We start from the raw sequence: 11379 nt of genomic DNA, 5'->3' as shown, positions 1-11379 counted from the left end.
CTCTGCAGGTCTCAACCAATATTCCCACTAATCTTTTCCATCCAGGTGCAGAACACACTGTTCTGTGCATTGAGGCAGATGAGGATGTACTCCACCTGTACAAACACAAGCCTCGCTGTGGGCCCTCTGCTAATTGGCTGCGTGGCACTGGAACCTCTCCTGAGCGGCCGCCCATGCTTCCAGGGAACCCTGGTCTCAACACATTGTGAGGGACTCCCTCCCCTCATGGTTTATGAAATGGACTCATGGACAGGAATATACATAACTCAAAGGTGGTTTGAGCAAAGTATTTCATGTAACCCATCGATCTTCATGTCATGATCTGCTGGTTCTGTTTATCTTACTCTGTTGTATGCATCATTTGTGTGTGGAAAATTAGACACATGGGGTGCGTCTAGACTGGCAAGATTTTGCACAAAAGCAGCCGATTTTGCGCAAAAACTTGCCAGCTATCAGCTTGCTAAAAATTGCGTGATTCCCTCTTCTTACCCCAACTGGAGATGGATCTTTTTCCCCCTTTGTCTTTCAAAATGCTGGTGGGACAGGAACACCATTTCCTCCTCCTTCCTGTCCTTCCTTCCCCCTCACCATCCCATTCCTTCTATGTCCCTGCAGCGCTAGAATATAACAAGCACAATAATAAATGAGCTCTTGCATTTCACAAAGCCTTGAGCTTTATGTTGAAGTTTGTTTCTGCTTGTTGTTCTAAAAGGATCACATTACGAGAAGACGACGTCGTGTCTCATAAGGCTCACATCGGCCAAACCCCAATTCCTGCTCACCCTACCACCACCTACCCATAGATTAGTTCCCCCCAAGCTGCTTTCCCTGACCCTGCCAGGATCTGCAGCTGCATTGTCCAGAACTGCAAGGACACAGAGAGCTCAGTACAGCTTTGCTGAGCTCCACCACTGCACCTGCAGAGACGCCGGCCTGAGACACCCAGACCTGCTCTCTCTTCCCTCCCCACTTATGTTGCTTTTCACCTGCTCCCCACCCTCCACTATTTGCCACCTGTCTTCTCTCCCTCTCTCAGCTTGTCCCCTGACTCCAATACCAGCTGTGCCCCACCAGCCTGGTAAGATGAGATGACCCATCAAGATAGACCAGCCAGGGAAAGGTCCCAGACCAGGAAAGCACACCAGAACCCAGAGAAGAGCTGCCCAGAGAGACTCATCTGTGACTGAGAAGCCAGACAGACTCTTCAGAGTGACAACAAAAGCGGCACCAACCAACATCCTCTCTGCAAAGGAGACGCTGATAGGTTTTGGCTATGTTAGGGCTGTACAATCACTCCGTTTCCCAAAGGGCTTTATGTCTCATCCAGCTTCTGCATCCTCCTCTAAAGTTCCCAAACTTTGGCATGAATTGGATTGCCATGGACCAAGCAGACCGAGGTCTCTGACTTCCAGACCTTGAGCCTCGCTTAAGCCTTCAATATTGTACAGCAAGAGTTGGCCACCTATGGCTTGCAACAGAACCCAATATGGCTCTTTTGGCAGCTGCTGGGAGTTCCCTCTGGGGCAGGGTCATGCCATCGACTCCCTGGGCCCACTTATGCCATCAGCATAAACACAATCTCCAAATCTTCCTACAGCAAGCCAGAATCTCCAGCAGTGGAAGTGACCTTAGCTCTACAAAAGTAGCTGACTCGCACCATCAGAGGCTCTGTCTTGTTCTCAGTCTGCTGGCAGGACAGAGCTTTTAACTGTTGGTGGAAAATACTGAACTGATATGCACAGAAGAATCGGCTCTGAATGGCAGGAAGTGAGCCTGGAGGGCTTGGTGTAAACAAAGTCCTGAGATGAAGGTAGCACTTCCTGTCCCCTCCCTCCACCAACGGAAGGGCTGTGTCTGCAGCCCAAGAAACCCGCAGAGTTGTTTGTGGCTTTAGGTGATGAGAAGCAAGGCACACACCTACCAGTGGTTAGTTTCACCTCCCAACTGAGAGGCAGAGATGCCTGCCAGCTGCACAGTGTTCTCAGTAAAACGCTGGTCTAGAATCCTGGCCCTTTGGGTTTTATACCTGGCTCAGATGCTCATCTGATGCACAGCCTTGGCCAAGTCCTCCCCCATCCCCCGTGCCTCAGTTTCCCCTCCCATCCTTTGTCTATTCAGATTGTAAGTTGGTTGGGGCAGGTCATCTCTCACTGCAAGTTCAGATAGCACCTAGATGCAAGTAATGGTAATGTTTCCATTCACCGCTCCCTCAGAAGAGAGATCTGGCAACGCCCTTAGTACATTTGACCGTTTTCTGCTCTGAGCACAGATCTTAAGGCTAACAACAGTCTATTGTCCCTGGTCTAATACCTGCTGCAGCCACTGGATTCCACAGCCACACAAAGCCCTTCCCCAATTCCACCACAACAACAACCGCATGGTGTCTCCCAGCAGCCACCCACTGAACAGGGAAAGGCCGCAGTTGTCGTAGGAGCAGAGCAGAAGGGGATTGTGGGTCAGGGTGGAGGTGCACTAACAAACACACTTTTGTATGTGGGAGTCCAGGAATGGAGCAAGAGGGTTGCATGTGGGTTGGGGTACATGGGCCCAGGCCTGGACTAGCAGGCACTGCTGTCCCAATGGGACTGAAACTTAATGGAGCATCCGGTTTGAATTTTCATGGTCGCCCACAGGACTGCGTGACCTGGGGATGCTTACTGGCTCACAAGCGCCCCCTTCTGGGTGAAGGCCACTCCACAGACTCTGCCACAGCAGCCATCTCACCCACTCAGGGTCCTGCTAGGAACCCGTCAGGCCCCAGCCTCAGGCTATTCCCTCCCCAAATCCAACGCAGGGTGATGCACCTTGGACCAACTGAGCCCAGCCTCCTCCTTCCTGAACTTCCCAGTACCTCCTGTCTTCAACCTTCACCCACAGACCTTTCCTCATCTTCCCCCAGCCTCCTGGCCTGGACAGCCCTAGTACTCAGCAGTGGATATAGGGCAGGGTGAGCGGGGATGCTGCCCCAGGCCCCGCGCTTCAATAGGCCCCACGCCAGCAGCGGACTGGCCTGGCGGGATACTGGTAATTTCTCGGTGGGCCGTCCGCCGAAGGGCTGGCTGGCAGCTGCTGGAGGAGGAGGGGGTTCTGAAGGGGCGCCACAGCCCCGCACTTTAAATTCCCCGGCACCGGCCAGCACGGGCCATGTGGGCCAAGGGAGCGCGTGCGGGGCGTGATGAAACACTGTGCAACAGCTGAGAGGGGAGACGCCCAGGCATGGTGAGACGTCACAGCCCGGGACTTTAAAACCGCGCTGCCCAGCTTTGCACCGCTCAGTTCAGCACGTGGTCTGGAGCCTGGGCCGGGTTCGCGGCCGCCCTGCAAACTGGAAGGCAGAAGGTACATGGCAGAGGAAGGGGCTTGTGCTGAGGGGAGGGGGGCAGGTCAGGAGAAGAAAGGGGAAGACACCAAGGGACAGCGTGGAGGAGACAAATGCCAGGGGGCCAAGTGGAGACTGAGGAAAAGGGCAGGAGGGGAGGTGTCAGTGGGAAGGGGGACAGGGTGATGCTAGGAGAGGAGAAGGGCACTAGGGGCTAGAGGGGGGAGCAGGAGGTGCTGGGAGAAGGCTTGAAAGAAGGGATGGGCTGGGTACGAGGAAGGTGGGGATGGAGCAAGGCATGTGTGAGGGCACAGGGGCATGAGGCGAATGGGGGCAGAGGATGGTGAGGGGATGGGCATCAGGGAAAAAGAGGGCAAAGGGGGCAGGGGCAGTGAGGGAAGGGGGAGGCACCAGGAGGGTGCAGGTGCCAGGGGATTCTGGTAGTAAAGCAGAAGGGCAGACACCTGCAGGGGAGGGACCAGCACCAGAGGAGAGAGGCAGGGCGGGTGTGTAAAGGGAGGTGTTAGAAAAGGGGATGAGGAGGGGTAGCTCACATGATCAGAGTGGGGCTACTGGAGGAGTGGGCACAGGGGGGATGCCTTTTTTCTATTTTTTCTCCAAAGGGGGGCCCTGTGAAATTGCGCTGTCCTGGGCCCCACAAAACTCTCATCCGCCCCTGCTAGTACTGTCTTGTCCTTCATGGTCACCAGCCCGTTATGTCCCCTCAACCTCCGCCCCCTGCTGCCTTTTTCGACAGGAAGCCCCCGATTCCTCTCAGATGAGGCTCTGCCTGCAACCAGGCCTGGCTAGGGTTGCCAGATGATTTAACCAAAAACACTGAACAACCCCCCCCCCCCTCCCTCCCAAAAAAACCCCAACCCACCGGTGAAAACATTCTGTTGAGAAAAAAAAAGGGGGGAGACCAAAGTTGTTGGGGGGGGAAAAAAAAAGGACTCCGAGAGTTAAGCAAATAAATAAATAAATAAATAAATAAATAAAAACCCAGCATGACCCCTTTAAGAAGCCATCTTGTCTCCCTGCTCCGGGCCAGACAGCTCCCCCGCAGACCCAGGTAAGCACCCAGGATTTTCGCCTCTTGGCCGGGAAAAAGTCAGAAAATACCCAACATTTTAGGTGTCCGGTATTTTCTGAATTTTTTTACCATACAGACGAAAATATCAGACTGTTTGGTCAATACCAGACACCTGGCAACCCTAGGCCTGGCTTAGCCCCAGCCTTTTCCAGCCCATGGCCAAGCCATCCTGTTGCAGGCTGGATTCAGGCTCACAGTCATTCCCAGCCCTGACATTTCTAGCCCACTCAAAGTGCAAAGCCCCCTGGACAGAGCTTCACCCTGGAACCCCACCCAACGTAAACCAGACTCTTCCTTGAGTCCCTACACATGGGCTGCGGCCTTCTTCCAGTTCTGGAGGTGCTGACTTTCCTCCCACATCAAATCCCTGTATCCCCCACTTGCCGCTTCCACTCTGGGCCACTCCTTGATTTGGGGGGGACTGTCCAAGTGTGAAGCCCAGCGCTGGCAATCCATGCACGAGCTTAGGAACGGGAAGGGCCAGACCCAGCCACTTCCACTGTAAAACCACCAGCCACTGACCGTTGTGGTTCTGAGTAACATTAATGGGCAGCAAGAGGGCGATCAACATCTGTGGAGAACCTACACCAAGCTACTGGCGCTCTGCAGCATGCTGAGTTTTTATCTCTAAAACAGAGCCTGGGTTTTATCTCAGGGTTCCCCTTCATTGCTCTTTGGGGTAAGATATGGACCCTCGCCACAGACCTCAGCCTTAAAGCTGTTCTGCTCTGCATAACTAGTCATGAGAATGGGAACTATGAACTCAGGTCACCCTCAGCGTAATGGTGTGCTCTAACTACTGGGCTATAGTGTCTTTTGGCCTGGCCTAACAGAACAGCTTCAACAAGCATGACTGAGCTAGCCCCCTCCCTACACGCTTTATAGACCTGTGGCTGGGACATGCTCCCACAAAACAGGAGACGCCACAGCAGACAGAGAGAGGAACTGAACCAGGATATCCACCAGCCCAGGCGAGTTGCCTACCGGCTAGACTAAAAAGGAAACCACTGCCCCGCCAGGATCTTTGGCCAAAATCCAAACAAGCCATTTTGCACGTGGCCAAAACAAAATGTTTCCTTCCAGCATGCAGAGGCCTTTCTCCAATATTGTGTTTCACTGAAAAATATGTTTTCAGTTCAACTCAAAACCAAACTGAGGGGATTTTCATGAATTGCCAGCAAACCAAAAATGTCCATTATCCTCCCAGTTCTAGCCAGGCCCTGTCTCAGGCCTGGCGGCGTCAGTCGATCACAGGACATGGGGAGCAGCCACAAGGGTTCTCCTGTCTCCCAGCAAACTCTGGTTCTTTTCTAAAGGACTCCAGAAGGGCTTTGGGGAAGGGGTGTTGGGGAAAACCCACCCCCCTCGTTATTTCATCCAACCGTTTGGCCTAATTTCCAGCACACCCATTGTGGTTCAGATTGGTTCCAGGCCCCTCTTGGTCTTAGCCATGGTCTCAGCCCAGGTGTGGGCAATCATTTTTTGCGCCAGGGCAGGGTTCACCTGTAAAGGGGGGGAGGAGCCTTCAAATGGAAGGGGCAGGGCCAGTATGCTTCTGCTATTTCCCACCCACAGACCATGATTAGTGTGGAGGTGGGGGAGTCCCTTTGCCCCCCCTTTTCCACTAAGCACCCATTCCCCTGATGGTGGGAGGAGACTTCTCGTGCTCCCCAACCCCCAGGCCAGTCAGGGCCTGCATGCGCCTTGCAGGATGGGGGTAGGGCAGAGGAAACGTCCTGTGCTCCTCTCGTCCCCAAGCCTTAATTGGCCTGGGGGCAGGGGAGCAACAGGGGCTCTGCAGGCCGGATCTGGCCCACGGAGGCCCTTTTGCCCACCCCACCGTAGCCTGTCCTTGAGTTAGACCAGACGGCCTTTTGGTTTGGTCAAACAGTCTGTCACCTTCTGCCCTGGACGCTTGTGACAGGTGAGCACAACCCAACGCATTACAAACTTCTCCCCACGTTCCCAGTCTGACTCCCAGTGCAGGTGGGTCTGCTAGGCTCCACTTACGGCACTCCCCAGTCCAGGATGGACCATCCCACATCCAGCGCCTCCCAGGCCTGACCTCAGGGCACAGGTCTGCTCCAAAACGCCACACAGACAGCAGTTCCTCAGATCCCCTTGGCTTACAGCCCAGCACGCTTCTGCCATGGCCTCTCAGCGCTGAAAGCAGGATTCTGTCTCCCCCACCCCCCAATAACCCACCAGGAGAGCTTGCTGAGCCCTTCATGGCTCCTGACACACCCCTTCCCAGCAGGGCCTAATAATGGAAGAGGGCTGGCTCCCTGTTTTTAAAAGGGCAGATCAGCCTGCTAGAGGGCCCTATACAGGGCACGCAGCGGGGGGTATGCTCCATTGGGGCCCCCACCCAGACTGCAAAGTGCTTTGTGTGTGGGAGGAGACTCCTCTTACAAATGTGACTGGGCCTGTGAAATGACGGGAGTGGGTGCACGCCCACAGCAGTCTTTGGCTGCAGGAGGCCTAGACAGGGCCAAGTGGGGGCAATGCCTCTTCTGAAAAAGGAGAAGCGGAAAAAGCTTCACAAGCTACGGCGCATGTTGCAGTCTAGCCCAGCCTTGGTGAGTGATCCAGCCCGTCGTCCTGTCCCGGCTTCAGACAGTCAGTGGTTTAGTGACCCCAGGGGGCGGGGTTGTCTCCCTGTCTGGGCAATGGGTCACAAAATTGAAGCCCAGAGCCAGATACTCAGCTGGTGTCAATGCCGCTCTGGGCCTATTGACCCACAGAGACTCCTCCTGCAGTGGGCAGAAGTATCAGCCTTGACTGGCAGCTTGTGCTGTTGAGGGAAGCTGACGCCTGACGGTTTGGAGGTGTCCAGAGGCAGAATGCAGGAGGGGAGAAGTATCTTCTCTTCCTCCATGTCCCACAAGCACCATCAACCTGAGGACATTAAGGCCAACATTTCCAAAGAAGATTAATGGCTTTGGGTGCCCATCTGGAGGGGTCTGATTTTCACGGACTGCCGGGCCATCACTTGTTGAAAGTCAGGACCCTTCATGGCATCTGCACTGAAAGTCTTGGCCTAAGTGAGGCCTTAAGCCTCTTCTCTTCTGCTGTTGCGCTCGGGTCTATAGCATCTGAGCTGAGTGATGCTCAGGCTTTCCGTAGGCTCTCTGCAGAGATCAATATCCCCCCATGGAAATAGTGAGGCTCTGTGTGGTTTTCAGTTACAGACTGGGCAGCTGATAGCGCCTTCTGGCTAGTGGAAAAATGTATGACATTAGAAAGGGCGCTATCAGCCGTCTGGTGTTCTTGACAGCTATCTGCGGGGAGGCCCAGAACCCGTCCTTTTTTCTCTTGAGTTGAGATACAAATCTGCTCAAAACCTTCTTATGCGATTGCTGTCTCCGGCCATCACAGAGAGTCCTGGACACTAACAGATCATCCTCCGTGGGAGAGGCGAGGAGTGGAGCTTTCCATGGCTTCATGCTTTGCAGTGGCACAATACAAATCTTTTATTGACAGTCTGCACCAGAGGTTAATAATGAGGTGGCCACACTGAGCATTGCCACAGAACAAGAGGAGCACACGAAATTCCTTAAGGATTTGGCTACCTGATGGGAGTGGAAACTAAGTGTAGACACATATGCAAGGGAACAATTTAAACTCCACAGTCACAGGGATTCATAAATAATAATATAAGAATACCACCTCCTAGCTCCTGTCTAGCACTTCCCTGCCTTAAATCTCCAAGGGCTTTCCCAAGATCAATATTATTATCCCCAGTGTCACAGTTTCAGTCACAGAGATCTTGTGACTGTCACTTGATGAGCCAATGCTTCCTACCTTCCCGGGTGGCCCCATTACTCTGTCTTGCTGAGCCAGGCCCTCAGGCCTCCTCCAGCACTGACATAGAAGTGGAGTCACAGCCCTTAGCAGTGTATCAGCTCAGCTCTGAGAAGGCTCAGTCGAAGGGACTTGCCTCAGCAGCCTGGAGCACAGCCCCAGTGGGATCTGAACCCCAGATAAATCATCTTCCTCTGTCTAAAGTTTTATACAGGATAAGCTCATGTTGTTCACCCCTTTCTTGCATAAAGAGAGCTGCACAGCCACTTCCCTGCCCCTGTAACAATTATTTCCACTGGGTTTATTAATAAACAGAAGTGATTTTATGAAGTACAACCACTTAAATCCTACTTTTCATAAGTAATAACATACAAAGTAAAAAGTTACTAAGCACAATCAAATAAAACATGTCAGCTAAGTTTAATACTGTAAGAAACTGGTTACATGGAATATGTCACCCTCAGTTACTCTGCTAAGATTCTTTCACAGAGTTCATTTGCAAATTCAATATAATCAATTTAGGACTGAATAACTGATTAATCCACTACAAAGGTAATTTTCCCTCTTTTGATATTCACATTTCCATACCAAATGCTTCCATCCAGACTTGATTAGCCTCGTTAACACAGTATACATACCCCTGCCTCTATAACTTCCATTCCAATTCTTCTGATGAAGTGGGTTTTACCCACAAAAGCTTGTGTTCTGATATATCTGTTAATCTCTAAGGTGCCACAGGACTCCTCATAGTTTTTGCAGGAAAAACAAATCCGTTTACAGATCATTGTCCTTATTCAATGCACCATCCAGTTTCTGAAATATCCTTAATTGCCCTCATTAGCATGTGTCTACATCAGTAACACAGGTTAATACTTCATATTTCTAACTTCAAATACAGGAATAATACATGTGTATAAGCAGACTATACCCATTCAGAAGAAACTTTTCCAGTGATTCCTTACAAGAAGCATTTTGAATAAAGCATTTTCCATTTATGTATATTCATAAGCATATTTCCATAAAGAATGCAAAATGCACCATCACACCCATTTGCAGAGGGGGAAACTGAGGCACATATCAGGGTTCAGAATTGCCCAAAGTCACCCCGCTAGATCACCCCAATCCAATGCCAAACCACCACCTCTTGGCCAACATGTTGGCTATGTCTAGACTGGCATGATTTTCCGCAAATGCTTTTAACAGAAAAGTTTTTCCATTAAAAGCATTTGCGGAAAAGAGCGTCTAGATTGGCACGGATGTTTGCGGAAAAGCGTCTGTGCCAATCTAGATGCCGTTTTGCGAAAGAAAGCCCTGATGTCCATTTTCACGATCGGGGCTTTTTTGCACAAAACAATACCGCGTTGTCTACACTGGCCCTCTTGCGCAAAAGCATTTGCACAAGAGGGCTTTTGCCCGAACAGGAGCAGCATAGCATTTCCGCAGGAACACTGACAATCTGACATGAGATCATCAGTGTTCTTGCGGAAATTCAAGCGGCCAGTGTAGACAGCTGGCAAGTTTTTCCGGAAAAACTTGCCAGTCTAGACACAGCTGTTGGGTATGAGCTGGGTGCTTACAGAGCTAAACGCACAAGCTGCTACCACATGAGCTGAAGCTCCAACATGTGGCAGTTAGGGGAGGACAGAGCCAGAGGACAGGGCATGAAACTCACACTTAACTCTCATCCTCAGCCTATTTCCAGCTCTTTGCTCCTGAGAGTAGAAGAGACACGACAAGCCCAGCGTTGGAAACGGCTGCTCAGTGAGTAGCCTTTACTTGCACCCCCATGTAATCTCTGCAGACACCAGCACAGCATCATCCCAGGGCAAGCTTGTGGAAGTAACATCTGCACCCCTTGCCTCAGTTTCTCCGCCTGTAAGATAGAATCATAGAATACTAGGACTAGAAGGGACCTCAAGAGGTCTAAACCATCTCTGATAGACATTTATCTAACCTACTCTTAAATATCTCCAGAGATGGGAATTCCACAACCTCCCTGGGCAATTTATTCCAGTGTTTGCCCACCCTGACAGTTAGGAACTTTTTCCTAATGTCCAACCTAAACCTCCTTTGCTGCAGTTTAAGCCCATTGCTTCTTGTTCTATCCTCAGGGGCCAAGATGAACAAGTTTTCTCCCTCCTCCTTATGGCACCCTTTTAGATACCTGAAAACTGCTCTCATGTCCCCCCTCAGTCTTCTCTTTTCTAAACTAAACAAACCCAATTCTTTCAGCCTTCCTTCATAGGTCATGTTCTCTAGATCTTTAATCATGCTTGTTGCTCTTCTCTGACCCTCTCCAATTTCTCCACATCTTTCTTGAAATGCAGAGCCCAGAACTGGACACACTACTCAAGCTGAGGCCTAACCAGCGCAGAGTAGAGCGGAAGAATGACTTCTCGTGTCTTGCTCACAACACACCTGTTAATGCAGCCCAGAATCATGTTTGCTTTCTTTGCAACAGCATCACACTGTTGACTCGTATTCAGCTTGTGGTCCACTATAACCCCTAGATCCCTTTCTGCCGTACTCCTTCCTAGACAGTCGCTTCCCATTCTGTATGTGTGGATCTGATTGTTCCTTCCCAAGTGGAGCACTTTACATTTGTCTTTATTAAACTTCATCCTGATGGGAATAATGAGACTGTCCTGCTTCAGTGCCCGTGAGAAGTTTTATAGACCTAGGACAGGAGGGGGCTGAGGCCTCTCCACTCCTATTTATCTGTCCCCTTGGTGCCTTTTCTACAGAGCCCTTGCTGGGACCAATTTTCCATCAGCCCCAGGAGATTTGCTGGGTGTCTGCTGCCCTCTTCGCCAGCACACCATGAGCCTCCAGAGCCAAAAGCACCCACTGCCGCAACTTGAGATGAAATGCCACGGCTCCATAGCTGAGACTAGAATAAACTCATATCTCTAGTGGCTCTGGCACCGTGTGACCCCTATAGCACATACTCCCTAGAGGGGTTACACTTCACCTTCAGCCCTGGAAAGGCTGCAAATGTTGCTTTCCTTGTCTCATCCCATCTGTGACATGGGCGATAACAGCACAGACTTCAGAACATGGTGCCGCAGAGAGAGTATAAAGGATCCTGTGTTCCATGCCTCACAGGCAAATCCCATGCCCAGTGTTGATCTATGGGGGCATTTATCATGAGCACAGTGCATGC

This window comes from Pelodiscus sinensis, chromosome 32 (assembly GCF_052426305.1).
Source record: "Pelodiscus sinensis isolate ZL-2025 chromosome 32, ASM5242630v1, whole genome shotgun sequence".
NCBI lineage: Eukaryota > Metazoa > Chordata > Testudines > Trionychidae > Pelodiscus > Pelodiscus sinensis.
This window is presented reverse-complemented; position numbering follows the sequence as displayed.